Source organism: Amblyomma americanum, chromosome 5 (assembly GCF_052857255.1).
Source record: "Amblyomma americanum isolate KBUSLIRL-KWMA chromosome 5, ASM5285725v1, whole genome shotgun sequence".
Classification (NCBI taxonomy): Eukaryota; Metazoa; Arthropoda; class Arachnida; order Ixodida; family Ixodidae; genus Amblyomma; species Amblyomma americanum.
The window spans coordinates 184,523,372-184,541,148 of NC_135501.1; the positions used below are offsets into that span (position 1 = coordinate 184,523,372).

Below are 17,777 nucleotides of genomic sequence, written 5' to 3' on the forward strand. Positions count from 1 at the left end.
GGGTTAAATGGTGCATACATATGCGTCTCCCGTTTGCATTCATTTTAAACGCAAAGAGCACATCTAATAAACTGAGATTACATCTGTATTATGCTGCTATTTCCTGTTATCTGGGAGGGATCGGACGACTTTATGAATTAATATTTCCTTTGTGTGTAAAATTGCAGCACATTTCATGTTCTTTTGGCGGGAGCAGCGCAGCACGAAATGAAAAAGACAGAGGCTGGAATCAACGCTGTCTAACAACCAGATATTTAATGCACGTTCGTCGAATATATACATCTCGCTCGTTCAATAAGGAAAAGACAGAAGCATGACAAACGCATAAGATGTAAACGCGGTAAAATATCAGGGCAACGCACGCAGATAATCAATTTCGCTGTTACGAAACGGTTTCGAAAGTATGCTGACGCATACGTCGCTTTTTTGTCGGATCTTGAAGGCTTCTTCAATATCCCCGGTCCGTTGATCGAAATATGACGTGATGACGATTGTGTTCCTACGCTGCAGGTCACATTCATGCTATCCTGAATGCTTTGCTAATTCACTGCTGATGGCGCACTTCAGGGATCTTTTGTGCTCTCGAAGCCGTTCATTCAAACCGCACCCTGTTTGACCAATAAAGGTGCGTCCGCATGACAGAGGTATTTCATAAACACCCTTTCACACATTTCACATGTTTTTTTCGGTGCTTCTTCTTGCATTGACTTGTTCTTTGCTCGCTGTTGACTTTGGCGTACAGGCTTCTTAACTTGTTCGGTGCTGATACGAGCACTTTTACACCAGCTCTTGCGCCTACCTTTTTGAGAGTGTGGGAAATGCCATTAATGCAAGGAATGACCGCGTGCGGCTTCCTTTCTTCTGATGTGATTGTGACATATTTTCTGCCTCTAAGTGCTTGCAGAATCACTTCTGCGACACTGGATAGCAGCCTCGTCGGGTAACCTGCTGCTTTCAGCCGACGGTTTCGGGTGTCAAAACTGCCTTGAACATTATGATGACAGGATCTCGTCAGTGCGCCTCTCGTTGCTGCTTTTTTCTACCCCCGCTTGATGATATTGGAGTGCGCAGGTGTGTAGGAGAGCAGTCTCTTCTAGCTTCGTGGTTCTTACCGCCAGCATATGTGAGCGCCTAGAAAAGTTTGCGGTAAGTCAAGAAATCGCATAACGTTGCTCTCTGGAGTTCAATCGTTATTTCTTGTCCTAGTTCTTCTAGTCCTTAGCAAATGCAGCAATGAGAGCCGCATTGACGAGATCCTGTCATCATGAAGTTCAAGGCAGTTTTGACACCGGAAACCGTCGGCTGAAAGCAGCAGGTTGCCCGACGAGACTGCTATCCAGTATCGCAGAAGGGATTCTGCAAGCACATAGAGGCAGAAAGTAGGTTACAACCACATAAGAAGAAAAGAAGGTGTACACGGTCATCCCTTGCATTAATGGAATTTCCCACAATCTCAAAAAGGTAGGCGCAAGAGCTGGTGTAAAAGTGCTCGTGTCAGCACCCAACAAGTTAACAGGCCTGTGCTGCCAAAGTCAACAGTGAGCAAAAAAAATCAGTGCAAGAAAAAGCACCGGAAAACACGTGTGAAATGTGTGAAAAGCAAGGTTTATGAAATATATCTGTCATGCGGACGCACCTACATTGGTCAAACAGGGCGCTCTTTGAATTAAACGGCTTCGAGAGCAAAAAAGATCAATAAAGGGCGTCATCAGCAGTGAATTAGCAAAACATAGCAGAGAGCATGATTGCGCGCCCCAATTCGTCAACACGATGGTCCTCTCGTCGTATTTTGATCAACTGACCAGGGAGATTGAAGAAGCCTTCAACATCCTACAAAAGAGCGACGTATATGCGTCTGCTAACCTTCAAAAGCGCTTCGTGAGAGAGAAATTGATTATCTGCGTGCGATGTCTTAATATTCTACCACGTGTACAACTTATCCGTTTTTCATGCTTCTTTCTTTTCATTCTTATACGAGCGAGATGTATATATTCGACGAACGTGCATTAAAAATCTGGTTGTTATTCAGCATCGTGTCCCGCCTCTCTCTTTGTCTCGTGCTGCGCTGCTCCCGTCACAAGATCATGCTCCATCCAGCCCAAATTTTCACCTTGTTCAAGCACATTTCATGTAAACAGGTAAGTCCGAATGGCCTAGCCAGCATGCATTCACGCGTGTGGACAAATGTATTACACGACGTGTAACCTAATCATGTTCCTGAAATTTGGCACATATGTGCGCTTAGATGACTGGTGTGTTCATGAAAAAAAAAGAATTTTATTGAGCCAGAGCCAATACACCGAGTATTACCCTAGTTGTGAGGACGTTTTTTGGATGTCTTGAGGAAAAATGATCACCTCCTGGGGTGATTGATTCGAAATGTTCCGATGGGCTATTTCAGGGAGATTTTGAGGAGGTTTTGTATTTGTTGGGGTGAGTGCCCGAGGAGAGAGCGCGCAGGCCGCTTAATCGGCTCTTTGCCCTCGAGTTATTGGTTGACGGGAGCCCGGATGAATTATCAATTTGGAGGGTCGATGGACCGGGAGATATTTTCTAGGATTCGCCAGGTGAGAGGAGGTCTCCAACCCAGCTTATAGGTCCGACAGGCCCCTTCGATTCGGTAATTGTGTGTTTTAGGATGCGTTAGGTGAGAGGAGGTATCCAACCCAACTCATAATTCCAACAGGCCTCTTCGAGTCGGTAAGGATGTGTTTTTAGGATGCGCTAGGTGAGAGGAGGTATTCAACCCAGCTCAACGTTCCGATAGGCCCATTGGAGTCGGTAATGATGTGTTTTTAGGATGCCTCAGGTGAGAGGAGGTATCCAACACAGCTCGTAGTTCCTTCAGGCTCCTTCGAGTCGGTAACGATGTGTTTCACTTCAGGGAGAAAGAGGGCGTGCGAAGCAGTTAGAGCGCGAGATTCGTTTCTTCAAAGCACGGATGGCAGCGCTGGATTCAGCGGATGAGCAGATAGCAGGGTATTTTTTTGTACGGCTAGGCCTTTCTCTGGAATCTAGAATAAAAAAAAACGGTTGAATTTTGGCTCAACTAATCGTAGTTATGCGCGCGAAAGGCTTTGTTAGGCTCACAAAGACGAACACATGTCTTGCGTTGTATAGTATCGTTAATGTATTTTCATTCCTGATTGTTCAATCTTACAGACGCGGCATCGCGTGCGCAATGTATGAAAGTGGGTTCTGCATAGAACGCAGGTGCACTATGATGCGCTCATCGGAACGCTGGTGGTGTTCCATCCGACGCCAGCCGTGGAGCTTCGACCAATATGCGCTCTGTCGCTGTCGCCGCGTTGCGGAGAGGAGGAAAGCAGGCATCCCAGGTGCACGGCCTACTCTCTACGTGACGTCACACACCTTCACCGAGTGGAGCGGTAAAGCATCTGCCGGCAACGCATGCGCAGGAGGTGGCTTCTTAATGGGAGCAGTGCCCCTGCCACGCAGTTTCCGTTAGGAATTTTTTAGTGAGTAAAGAACAAATGATGAATTCTAATAAAAAAACAACGTCCTGTTTTTATAGCAAGAACAGCCTACCTTAACGCATGTAAGCTGTGCGCATGATGAATAGGCGAATAATTTTCTTTACATTTTATACGAAAAAAAAGCAGTTTCCGTTGGCTATACTTTCAATATGCATGGCAAGCAGAGACATTTTGCATAGACTTGTTTCTATTGCCGAACGCCACGATACGGTAAGAATGCACTGCTTTCAGCGTTTTGCACGTTCCCTCTCCTTTCAAGGTAGATTAAATGCGTCAGGACAACACCTTAAACCAATTAGACGAAGGTGTGTGCATAGGTATATTTCCGATCCAGTCAAGCTCAATGTGGCAATGTGTGTGATGCACATGTGTCTCAGGAAGGGCATAAAGTGACAAGAAGAGGTCACCCGTCGCATGCCACAAATTGTGCTCAGAGAACCGCCATATAAATAAGACTGCTTCTCTTTTCCACGGACTCAAGTTTTATTCCTTTTGATGCAGTCAATCTGAACGACCACCTCCGGATACACACCTGTACGATCAAATGAAAGGAATAAAATATATTGTTTTGCGTCCCGAAGGCGAAACCATTCCATTCCCCACCCACCCGTATTCAAACTGAAACTGGTCCGCAAAATTGCGATGGTGACGTCGGTGTCTCTGCCTTCAGTGGGAACGCAGCATGGCAGCATCGTCAGCGCCATCAGCATGCTTTCCCCGTGTGCTCTGTTTTCTTCCTTCGGCAGCAGCTTTTAACGGTGACGTCTGATATCGTCCGCTGCCACCGAAAACGGCCGTGTCTAGCTTACAAAAGGCGTGGTGATCTATGGCGTCCTTCTTGCAATCCGCAGGCGCTTCGAGCCTATTCGGTAGTGTTGTAGGCTGATAAGTGCGCATAGCAGAAGTGTTTGTACACTGGCCGCTGCAATAAACACCACTGATTGGCATGGCTGGATGAGTGCATCCTCATATTTTTAAGAAATATCAGAATGCAAGCTCATCAGGTCATCGCAGGACCGTGTATGTGGAAAAGTAATCAAATTTTATGCCTTGAGAAGGTGAGCATGCAAAAAAATTTCCTAATCGCCCTTCGTCAAACACACTCGTGCGTTTTATTAGTTTAAACGAAAACACTTGGCTTTACTGCAGCAGTTACAAAACCTTTTAAAGCGCTGTCCAAACAGTAGCGGCAATCATCAGAAGATCACGATTAGAAATCTGCCCCTTTGTCCTTTCAGGATGAATGGCGGCACAAGCGGCGGCAAATCTCCGCTTGATGGACTTCGTGCTGCTGAGTTCTGTTTTATGAAAACCATTTTTCATATAAACCCGCAAATAAATGCACTGAAGCGAAAGGAGGCGATAACCACTAAGTGCGATTGGAGCGCCGAATTCACTTCCCAGGAAAGTGCAGCCACGAAAGTGAGCATCAGGTGGCGAAGATTGGGCTGCAGCCACGTCATCAGGAAGCCTTGTATCCTCCAGCATATTCATGATATTTTGCTTCTGAATAGATCTAACATGTCAGTGTTTGTTCAAAGAACTCTGGTGCATCAGTCCTGTCATTAAAAATGGGCCGTCTGACATGATTTGTGCTGGCAGGTCCAGTGTGGGTTGGCGCTGGGACGGTAGTGGCCATGGTGCAAGTCCACAGTTGAACTTCTGCAGAAGTGAGCCCCCTTAGTCCGAATAGTTTTCTTATCAAGTTCGCGTTCGCAGTTTGTTTTAATTAAGATACAGTTGCTGAAGAACAGGAGTCTCTCAAAGTCCCTTTCTTGCATACATGGTGCAGGATGATGTGTAAAAGGTATAATCGATGCCTTACAAGCTGTCTCCATAGTGATGTCTGAGCCGTGGCGGGTGTCGCAATGGCACGAATACTGACCTCCGGCTTGAATGCCACGTTTAAAAGGACACTATTCGCGACAGCAAACTACTGCCTTTTCTTCGCTGCCACGTAACAGAGAAAGCTGCGCCGGAGCGTAGCTGCCTGAAATTTCGGCGCTTGCTTCTTCACGTGTTCCGCTTGCCCAGGGCTTCCATTGCAACAGTTATCCTAATCCAATACATTGAGCAGAACGTTATAGATCGATTTTTCTTTCGCTTCAAAAAAAAAATTGCTTACGTCGTGTTCTTCTTGTCTACGAGCTCTCCACTAACAACGGATTCTAAGCTTCGTTAAATAAAAATATTATTCCAGGTCGTTCGCATGCTAATAAGAATTATTTTAGAAGCCATCATCCGCGCGGCTGGCAGTTTATTCTTGAAAAGTATATCTACATCAACCTCATAACTTGTTCTTTCCTTATAGGTAGTTTGGTTCGCTTTCTTGTTTATTTCTGCGGTAATCTAGACAAATTATTTTTTTGCTTGTTCCTTATGAGATGCCTGATCATAAACTTGGTTAGCCTATTTTTCATTGTAATAGCGCCAAATGACTGCAACTTATCACCACAGGTGAATATATAAAAAAATTCTCGAACGCATGACGCCCACAGGCATTATCGCGCAGGAGCGCTGTTCGCTGGATGAAGTATAATGCTCAGGTGGCGGTAGCATACGCATCATCAACAAGATCTGCAGTCAGATCGTGAAGCATGGTCTTTCCTGGGCAGCTAGCCACACGATCAATCATTCGTTTGAAAGTTTCAGGCGGGGGAACTTTTTTAGCCGCTCCTTATACAACACCCCAACAAGGAACGCTAACATAAAAATCTCAACCTAGGAATGGATATCACTGTGTTAATTGCAAGAAATGAAATTCACGCATATTATCCATGGAGATGGTATTACGCTATACTAATGTGGGGTGAACCCTCCAATTCAGTTCAATTCTTACTTTGAGAGGAGTCATTTTTCTTAGGAAGGCGAGCAGGTCTTTCCTATTTTTTCTGTTTGTTGCCCATAGTAGAGAACTATAGATAAGGTGGGAAAGGAACAGACCATGACATATATTTGTAGTTTGGCTCTCACGGGTGTCAAGGTGCGGCAGCGTGAAATTACACCTGTGAGATCGTACGGCCTTTTGCAGATGCAGGCTACATGAGCGTTTGATTTAAGGTGAGAGGAAATGTGTACACCGAGAATTGTAAGTTTTTTAACAGTTTGTAGGCGTTGGTCTTGCATTATGGACATGTGCCACAAAGGAGCTAATTTATTCTAAGCATGGAAGGTAATGGCTTTGGAATAAATTACATTTACCTCGATCTGATTTAGTCTCACGCATGCTAAATCTTAGTAAGGAAGTCATTGCAGCTTAGATCCTTTTGGCAGATAATATTCCCAGAAATAAGTGAGGCATTGTAGTGTGGAATGATTAATTTAGCTGAGGTGCATATATTGAATATATTATTAGCATAAGTTTTGTTTGTTTGATGGGGGTTTAACGCCCCAAAGCGACTCAGGCTACGAGGGACGTAGTAGTGAAGGGCTCCGGAAATTTAGACCACCTGGGGTTCTTTAACGTACGGGCCTATAGAATTTCGCCTCCATCGAAATTCGACCACCGCGGCCGGAATCGAACAGGCGTTTTCCGGGTCAGCAGCCGAGCGCCATAACCACTAAACCGCCGCCGTGGGGCGATAAGCATAAGATTTCGAATTTTGAGGCAAAATTCACTGTGCAAACCCGTAAAATACTGAAATAAATAGAAAGAGTGTATGTTTTGAGGTCATATATTTTACCTCTCATATGTGGCACACCAGAAGGAATTAGAGTCCTCTTCTCTCTAGTACTTAATCAATACGATTAGCATAATTATTGGAGAGAGGGGAACTCTGAAAAATTCCTTCTGGTGTGCCACATCTTACTCGTAAAATGTATGACATCTAAACATCCACTCTCTCCCTTTCATTCAGTTTATTGTAGGTGTGCACAGTGAATTTTGCATAAAAATTCGAAATCTTTTAACGTCAGTGTGAGAAGTCTGTGGCTAACTTTTAGAAATTGCCTTTACTTCTGTAATAAATAAGGTATCAGATTCAAATGAACTTAATGTAAGCGATTCGTCGGTTTCTTCAAATAGTCGCCGTTAATTGAGAATTGCAACTGAAATGAACTTAGAGGTGCACAAAATGATAACATCAGGCACCACCTCCTTACCCTTCTGGGCTCAACAGCATAACGAGTGTTTTCGTTTTGGCACAACTCACACCTTAGGCTGCATAAGAGGGCTTTCGTAAAGCTGCTGACCTCCTCATTCGATGACACCCTACGAGCCGCCTGCGGTAGAGCAGGCTGTTGCACGTGCGGCGCCAGAGCTGTAACTTGCGGGGCGATGCAGCACTCGATTACACTTTCAAGGTTAGGGTACACAAAGCACGAATTCGCTTGAAATTCGAAGAGGGGACAGGCGCCGGCGCGACTGAGTTGGTAGATGAGGTCGCGTGACATGCAGAGGTCGTGGCCCGAACCTCCTACATGACGTGATGTTCTTTTCTTGCTTTTATTGATGATTCGATTTTTGTAATGATTGGCATGTTTAACACGTCAGCAGAACTGACATTTGTGGTTCTCACAGACGATACTCAACTTTGCAGGGCAGCAAGAGTGCAAAATGGACCTGCAGGCCTATAGAAATGTGGACGGAGTGTGGGTGAACAAGACATTCCACGACGACATCTTGCGCAGCGCGATTAACTACAAACCCCATCCAGGGGATATATTCGTCGCAGCCTATCCCAAATGTGGAACAACGTGGACGCAGTTCCTTGCACTGAGTATCCTACACAGGGGCGAACCTCCCAAAACGCCCATCGAGTTCTTGTTGGCTTCTCCGTTCCTGGAGGTTATGGGCGCTGAAGCAGGCGAAAAAATGGTGAGGCCGGGGCCCATCAAGACGCACCTACCTTTTCACAAGGTGCCTTTCTCGAGTGAGGCTAAATACATCTATGCTACAAGAAATCCGTATGACGTGTGCGTTTCCTTCTACTATCAAGTCGTAGGCTTCACACCTAAGAGTGTAGAGGACGTATCCTTTGGACGGTTTCACGAACTTTTCATCTCGGGGAGGCTGAATTTCGGCGACTACTTCGACCACCTGTTGTCCTGGTACGAGCACCGAGATTTGCCGAACATTTTGTGCTTCACATTCGAAGATATGAGGAACGATACCACCTTCTGGACGCTAAAGGTAGCTGACTTTCTTGGGAAACAGTACGGAAGTGAACTTCGGAAGGATTCTGCATTACTGCACAAAGTGGTAAGCGCCTCGAGCAAGGAGAACGTGAATCAAGTATTCAGCGGGGAGAGGCCCTTTCTAAAAAAATTTGGAGCCTCCCACCCGAAAAAGCCATTAAATCCTTGGAAGTGCAGCGCAAGTTTGTGGCTGAATTGCCGGAGATGCACGAACAGAAACAGTTTGTCCGCAAAGGGGTTGTTGGTGACTGGAAGAATCATTTCACGCCGGATCAGATCGAGAAGACTAAAGCCTGGATCAGTGAAAAGACACGGGGATCGGACGTTATGCAACTGTGGAAGAACTGTGATTTGCCTTAACATTACCAATGAAGGAAACGTGAACCAGAAGAGGAATATGAATGCCTTAAATAGTTTTCGTTTGGACATATGTTGAACGGCTTGAAGGCCAGAATATAGATGATCATCATTAGTATTTTCTTTTACGTATCTACTATTGTCTGTTTGTGTTGAAATCAGCTCGCAGCATGATATACAAAATGTGTGAAAGACAAAGACTGGAAATTTCTTCACGAATTGTTGTGGGAAAAGAGAACACTTCTTGAGGCCTGGCGTCGAAGAACTCCCCTGCGTGTCCAGCAGTATTCTGAAAGAGTGAGCAAGAATGCAGTGTCTTAGAGAACTTAGTTTCATGTTTATTTCGGTCTAAATAAAAGAATCGGCGATTGTAGCGCTTTTAAAAAACCTGTCTTTTAATGCACTCCAGAGTAAAACGCAGGCGTTCTTGCACTTTAGTGCAGGAAGTGTTCCAAAATACTTATTGAAATAGAAGGAAATATAATAAGTGTAAGAAGGTGTCTTTGGAACTTAACGCTTACTAAAGCATACTGACTTTCGTGCTAAAATAAATAAAAAATAAATAAATAAACGTTCACCTTTAACACTGACCTTTGGCCTTAGGATCACCTCTGTCCTTGGAGTGACCTTTCAGTCTTGTGTTAGGGCAAGTGGGAGGGGGTAATGAGAGTAGTCGCGTGGAGACGTCGCTTATCCATTGCTGTGAAGCTGTCTCTGAACATCATGTTTATCTGTGCTAAACCTCTGCCAAATTTTCACTGTGTCTTCCTGACAGGACAAAAAAAATGTGAGGAGAAAGGGAGCGCGGTGGGTGGGTGTGGTACTTTCCGTTGTGGCCCACGTGACCAGCCAAATATTCTTCAAGAAAGGGTGGCTGGCGCAAGCCGCTGAAAATATCCTACCTACTCCTAACCTACGAATTACTTCGCCATATCGGGAACAAGACGGGACTCTCCAGCTGCAATTTACAGATATTGAAACTAGCTCGTTCGCAGCAGCGAACAAGCTCAAGAGCAGCTCAAGCTTCTCTGGTGCCGCAGCGGTGGCTGAGTGGGTGAGCATCCCCCTCGCATGCGGGAGGTGCGGGGTTCGATCCCCAGTGCCGCCGGGTACCCACCGGTGGAACAGTGGGTACAATCTTTCCCTGGCCTGGTGCTCGGCTAGTAAGGTGTAAAATGCTTGGAAAATGGGTCTTTCACCCCACCAAGAGTAATCGAAACATACCATGTGCCATGGCGCTCTTTGGCCATAGATGCCCTTGCGCCACAAAAATCCATAATCATCATCATCACTCTCCTCTGGGCATATCAAGAGGCTTTGGTAAAGCTCATTAGCTCTCTTCTTGCGTGATAAGAGTGGACTTAAGGATTGAGAGATGACATGTCCCTTCATCGGTTGCCTGCGCTACTACCCTGAAAGATGTACCTTCACCGCCAGACACTGTAACGAAATTATATTACGTGATGCGTTTCGCAGAGCCCAGGAGATAAGCGTGACAGGTCAGAGGAGCCGGTAAAAGTAAAGAAACAAATCATGAAATTTCCAAGTCCCTCTTCATTATGCCGAAGTATCAGACTATAGCAAGCTATGGTTCGCTAATTCCGAATGCAATGTCTTAATTGTCTTCTTTTCAGTTTTCACAATGAAAGCGATGAAATTCCAGCAAAAGCACACCTTTATTTGAAAATTACAAAAACATAGATGTAGGCGTGCTAAGTCTCCTGCAGTAAATGCATGTAGTACCTCTGATCCGCAGTTTACTTTGCGGAGTTGTTTTTACAGAGCAAGAGAGCTACTCCTCGGCGTACAACTTGCGATTTCAATGTGGATGAGGCAATGACCTTCAATGCATCACAAGGTCAAATTCAACAGTTGCGTGGTAGTACGGCACTAGCTATGGTGGTATCACCACGCGATCATATGTATATGACCACTGTGAACTTGACCTTCATTTTAGCCTTGTCCTTGGCCTTCGATTTGAGACAGCTGTCACCACATCAACAATGACCTTCAATGCCTCAAAAGGTCAAAACGAACTTCACTGTTTGATGGCATGGCCCAGGCTAAGTATGACCATGTCATCGTATATTTCCGATCATTGCGTACCTGACCTCAACTTTTAACGTTGACCCATGGCCTTGACCATGACATTTCATTTGAGACATTAGAGTGCATGCTCAACAGAGGTTTCACTCGTATAACTAGGTTCCGGGAACGGTGAATCCCAGAGAATTGTTCTTCTGGACCAAGCGCAAATTACAACTGCAAATCCACACCAAATCCTATCGGCTCAACATGTGCGCCATACTATATTACCCCTATCTCCGAGAAAGAGAAATGGAGATCACATTTTTAATATTTTTACTCGCCCCCGAAGCATATCCTTCCCTGTGGGTACATGTGCAATAGGAGCGACAAGCGTCTCTCCCGTAACTTATCCTTATCGGCTGAACTGCTCAATATGTAAAAAAGCCGTGGTACCGCACCTTTTCTTTTCCTATTTCGCTTGGGGACTGATTTCTCGCTGCAGCGGGAGCACCTAAACCAATTCGTCACAGGTGCATGAATAATGACGTCTAGAAATGAAGGAACAACGATGCAACAAAGCCTATGTTGAAATTTACCTCTCTTATTCTTTTAAACTTGCAGCTGCTATAGACAGCAACGGTGAGCAAAAGAGTTAGAAAATACAAACAGAAAAATTTCTTCCGTCACAAGAGATTTCCTGGGATGTTTTTTTTATCAGAAACTAGTAGCAACAACAGAACTGAGTGGGCACGGCGAACCAGGGTCCAACGTGTCACGGACTAGGGCGCTTCTCTACGTGCTACAGGTTTTCCTGGGTTCAGACGCGTTACGAACTGGACACGTGTGGCCTGATGACATCTGTTGCTGTGATGCAAATCAACCTCACTTCGACAACGCATCGGTCTGGGTGTCGTAATTTGATGACACTGTTCTTCCAGCGACGAGATTCAGCCATCATATGAATGTTTTATTTATTGCAAGTTGCTTCTTTGTAGCGATCTCGAAGCGAATCCTGGGCCGAATCAAAAGGATGTTATTGAACAAATATTAGACGACCAGCTGCCTCTTCAAGCTGAAATCAGTGAAATGATAGTAGAGCCAGTTAAGACTGTATATATGGTAAAGGATCTACACAGTCTAATAAATAAAATGGAGAAAAAGCTGAACGAAACATCAACCTTCACCGAGCAGCCCCATGAAATACACACAACCTTGAAATCAATAGAGAAAGTAATGGGTTTTCAAGCTGAAAATTTGACCGATCTCGATGATCGAAGCAGACGGTCGAACCTAGGCATTCACGGTATTACATAAGAATCTGACGAAACAGAAGCTACGATGAAAGATAAAATAATCAAAGAAGGTTTTAAAGACAAGCTTCAAGTCAGTTACCAATCTGTCGGGCGCATTCATAGCTTGGGTCGTAGAAATGCTACCTGCCCTGTTCTGCTCTATTTAAAAAGTTTTGCAGAACAAAAGACCATAATAAAAAATGTTACAAAGCTAAAATGCTCAGGAAGTTAAGTTCGGAATGATTATTCCCGAACTACGCTGCAGACACGATCACTGCGTTGGCATATAGCGTAAGAAGAGAGGGATAAAACAAAACGTCACCCTTATTCATGACAAGCTAAAAGCGGATAAAGATATGTTTTTCAGGGATAAATCACAAAATAAACGCGTAAAGTTAGTTTACTCGGATAAGAGAGTGAATCAGCACGACAAGGCATGACGTGGTTTACAAGATCAGAGCAAACTTTTGCGCATACTAAACATTAACGCGCGTAGTTTAGTTAATAAGACAGACTTGCTCGAAATAACTCTATTTCCATGATCCCCACGTTAGAGTGATTACTGAGACTTGGCTTCACAGTGAAGTGAATGATGATGACGTTTTTCCCCCTTCTTACACTGTATTTCGAAAACGCAGTCAATCTTGAGGTGGTGGAGTGGCTCTCCTAATTAAGAAACAAATTGAAGCCTATTTAAAGATGACGCAAATGATATTTAATGCCTATGTGTGAAACTCTCCTGTTGGGGACCAAACTTGGTTTCATATGCTCTTTATAGGCCTCCTTGATCTGGAACCGACTACTTAACTAAACTAGAAAATCAGATGTCTCAGTACCAAAACAGCAAAATTTTATTGACAGGCGACTTCTACTTGCTAGGATTGGATTGGGAGCTACTTGAGTGTCTCGGTGCTTACACAAAGCAAGCAAACGTATTGTTTAAAATAATGCTTCTCCTCAACCTGACACACATAGTTAAGGAACCAACCCGTAAAGTCGGTTCCCCGAATTCGTTGTTAGATTTGCTGTTCGTTCTTTGCGACATTGTAAATTTTACTCTTTCTGTGGAACAAGGCCTGTCTGACCACGACTTGGTTAGTGCTTCACTTCCTCTAGTACGGCAAACAAAAAAGGAACACTCATCGCCACGTTAAATTAAAGATTATTCGCAAGCCAGTGACGCATCTGTCATAGAACATCTGGAAACCAGTCTTGTTGATTTCGATGATGCTAATGTCAGCGCAGTCTGGGACAGAATAAAAAGATTAAAAAAACTGTTTGTATTGTATCAAAACTTTTGTACCAAGCAGGCACAAAAAATAAATAAAGGAAACCCAAAGGATGTTACGCAATATAATTCAAATGAGCCGTAGTTTAAATTGGCAGAAGACGAAACGCGCAGATACTGAAGTGCTCAAGGATTTCTGGAGAATGTAGCACGTGTCTTACGTGATTAAAAACATTATTTCTTCAACACATCAAATAAAAATATTGCAAAAACCGAGCTAACAATGCTTTGGAATTATACTAGTGAAAAAAAGAAAGCAGTCACACAAATTTTGGTCAACACTACAGTATGTGATCCAAAGCCTATTGCTCAGAGTTTTATTAATTTTTTTCAAAGTATTTCCTGCCCCATGCACATGTGCCGAACACAGCCGAGTGTATTATCCTGCCGAAGTGTGTTTAATCTCTTACCGTGGTGTATTTTCTATGTTACTGAACCTAAACCAAAACGTCATGCGGCCCTGACAACATTCCAAGCGCATTTCTGCGACGCCATGCCTAAACTCTGGATGAATTCCTTGTGATAATTTTTCGTGCTTCAATGTCAGTAGGCAAAGTACTCGATGATTGGAGGACAGCGGGAATTGTTCCCGTTTATAAAAAAGGACACCTTCTTTTGCAGAACTACCGTCCCATATCATTGACGTCCCCGTGCTGTAAGCTATTAGAACATATAGTTGCACACTGAATGAGCGAATTTTTAGAAAAAAAGATCTTGTGCTAGCTATCTTCCAGCACGGTTTCTTAAAAGGATTTTGGACGGTAACACAGCTAAATACAGTAATAAATTTATTTCCTTCCTGCATAGATAAAGGCCAAATCGATGCAATATTTTGGATTTTAGCAAGGCAATTGACAAAGTTCCTCGTGATGAAATAATTTTTAAAATTAAAGAAATTGGCATTCATGATATTTTAGTAACATGTATTACTGCATACTTAAAAGACCGCCAACAGTTTGCTTATATGGGTCGACAACGTTCGGGCTCTCCTCCAGTTTCATCCGGTGTTCCCGAAGGAAGTGCTTTGAGCCCCCTGCTTTTCCTTTTGTATATCAGTGATATCATTAAAGTTGTTAACCAATCAGTGCATATTCGATTGTTTGCTGTCGATTGCATTCTATACCGAGAATTGACAAAAGAAGGAAGATCAAAGGGACCTGGAGAATGCTTTGAACAACGTTTCCGAACGGTGCGACCCATGGGCATAATTCTGAATGCAGATAAAAGTGTTTACATGCCCATAACCCGAAAAACTATACATCATAGCTACACATATAAATTAGGCTTGATCCCTCTTTAACAAGTATCCAACTGCTAATTCTAATGAGTAACCTTAAGTAGCAATCTATCGTGAAACTTGCTCATAAAGAATACCTGCTCTTTTGCATTTCGAAAATTGTGCTGCTTAACACATATACTAAAAAATACCTCTTCTAACATTAAGCTACTCTGTTATTCTTCAACCACACATACTTGCCAACACCATCCCAGTTCTCTGACCACTATATTCGCTAGAACAGACAAAAGTTTTCGTTCTTTCCACGGACAATAACAGACTGGATTCAGCTAATTAAGCCATTGTGCCATGAGGTTTAACCAATCATTGCTATATTGTGTTGCTCTTATGTGGTTTGAGTGGCTTGTTCGCGCACTCGTATCGGGCTCAGTTTATGCTGCATTTGGTAAAAACAGATAAAAAATTAAAAATATTGTGCTGTTACCAGAGAACAAGAATTCTACAAAAAAAAGCTTTTGTTTATGACAAAGCTACAAAATATTTAGTCATATTTTTGACACGGCTCTGTAGTTTTCTTCAGTATTGGCGGAAACACTTTGTAAGTAACGGCGTCACCGCTAATGCGTTAATTTTTTCGCTAACTTAGTAATGTGCTCGTTACCATTTCTAAACTGTAACGGGTACCATACTTATGTTAACTTTTTTCGGTAACGTGAGGTGTCACGTTGGCAGTTACTTTTTATTTCAATTGTCCTCCAAACACCCCTCGTCCCCTTTTTAGAAAAAAAAGCGCTGAGCCCCCAAAGTGATGTTTCAAACAAACAAATAGTGCAGGCGGTCTCGACGACCCTCATTGCGGCTCAAATGCATGCCAGAAAACATCTTCCGTAGAAGATGCTCCCAACTTAAATAAAAAGGCAGAATACCCATAAAGCACGAAACACGAGCACGAACACACATTCACAAACTTGCCTGCACCTACCTCTCTTTACCAAACCACTCAGACACACAACTCTCTAAAGAGTGGAAGCATGCCGAGCATTTTGGAACATCACGTTTGTCAGAATTATTGTGAATTAGTTGAGTCAATCGATGCTTTCTTTGTGAAGTTGGAATTGATGAAGTGTCATTTTTTTAATGTCACATTCAGGAAATGGCTTCAGCATGTGCCACACAGTTAGAAGTCAACTCTAAAGGCAACGTTATGCCACGATAACACTGCAAAGCTCCAACAAATTTGTGCAAAGTATTCTCGATAAATCAGGATTTCGGCTAAAATCATTGCTTGGGCTACCAGTTTTATGTGAAATATGAGCTTTATAAAACGGTTTTCGAGAGGTTTGTGCAGCCAAGGCGCATTGTTTATAATTTATAGCCATGCAGTAACGGCCAAGTAACGTGGAGTACTTTTTTCGGTACAGGTACCGGTACCGCGTTACCTTTTTTTTTTTGTAGCTAACGTCGGGCGGTAACGCGTTCGTCTTTTTTTAGCGTAACGAGTAACATATTTAGTTACTTTTTTCGGTGACTGCTAGAACACTGGCTGTCATAGACACGATAGGATTAATTCTTTTGACACAATCGTTTTTTTGAAGAGAACCTGCGCGGTCACCGTGTTGATGTGAGCTGCCGATGCCGCTGTGAGCACAGTCTTGGAATGTGCGTGAGCTCATTATGCCGGTATATAGATAGCGCACTCTATGATATGTGATATGTTACAGGTGGCCCCCGATAGCCAGTTCAGACAAAGCGACGACAGAAAAAAAAGTTAAAAAGAAAGGGAAAGCACCGAAATCACCATATTCTGCTGTATTATCTTTTCTGACGTTTCATGTGTTATATGCGTCCTGTATCGTGTTCTGTGTGTTCCCAGTTGTGACTCCTCGCTTTTTTTTGTGAATGTTGAACTGTTTCTAACCAGTCACGTCGTTCAAGACTGCCTCCATTTTCTTTGTTTGTATCACTGTGTAGCCCATCGAAGTGGGTGGTGGTGGTGGTGGTGGTAAAGATTTATTGACTAAGTACAAAGAGGTGTTTGGGCTCAGGCCCAATGGCCCAGGTCCTCAAAAATCTAGGTGGGGCTCCTATTCCCGATGCCCAATGGTGTCAAGCGCCGCTCGCGCCCTGGCGACCACTGTTCTTTGGGAGTGTAGGTTATGGCAGCTTTGTAGCGTCGCCTCTCTGGCCACCCTAGAATGGTGGGAGATGGAGGATTTGGAAGGGTGGGGATTGGACGCGCAGACCCAGACCATGTGGAAAAAGTTCGAGAAAGTCGCTCCACACAGGCTGCAGCCGCCATCAAATTCCGAATTGAAGTGTTTCTATAGTGCCGGCCACATCATTGTATTTGTAAACCTTTTGAGAAGAAGTTGTTCGTCTGCTCTGTGGTGACCCTTAAAGTGTTCCGGAAAGCGACGATGACTGTCCTTATAATATGAAGCGGCGTCTTTCAATGTAATTACAGATTGGTGAGGCTCGGAGTACACTTCCAGAGCAAGTGTCCCAGCAAACAAAATACGTCCCCATGTGCGGCCAGAAAGGATGGAATGTCCCAGTCCCAGTACAACATTTATCGAACATTTAAAAGCCGTAGAGGAAGGTCACTGAAACACAAGCAAAAGGGCAGTGGACCCATTAGCGGTCTAGAAACGTTTTTTCGAGGGTGTTAAGCAGAAACAAAAACAAATCATAGCATTTTGGTTCTAGAAAGCTGACTGCGAGGACGTTTTTTGGACAAATGCTCCTCAACAAAATATACAAATTCACTCCTCGCTCTGTTTTCTCTCTCCCTCTCGCCAGGAGCTACGGGGAGAGATGGTTTTGCTCTTGCACTCGCCGTTTTGAAAGATCAAACAGTATCGTTCGAACAGCCGATGGAAGCGCAGTTCACCCCGCATCTGTCTCGTGGGCCGTCGGCTCCATCTGCAGGCAGGCAGGCGATG

The 17,777-nt window shown here is 43.9% G+C and overlaps 1 pseudogene; it reads left to right on the forward strand.

Moving 5' to 3' along the window:
* Window positions 1-8,040: 8,040 nt before the first annotated feature.
* LOC144135413 (sulfotransferase ssu-1-like) lies at window positions 8,041-9,206 on the forward strand (annotated as a pseudogene).
* The last annotated feature ends 8,571 nt before the right edge of the window (window positions 9,207-17,777 follow it).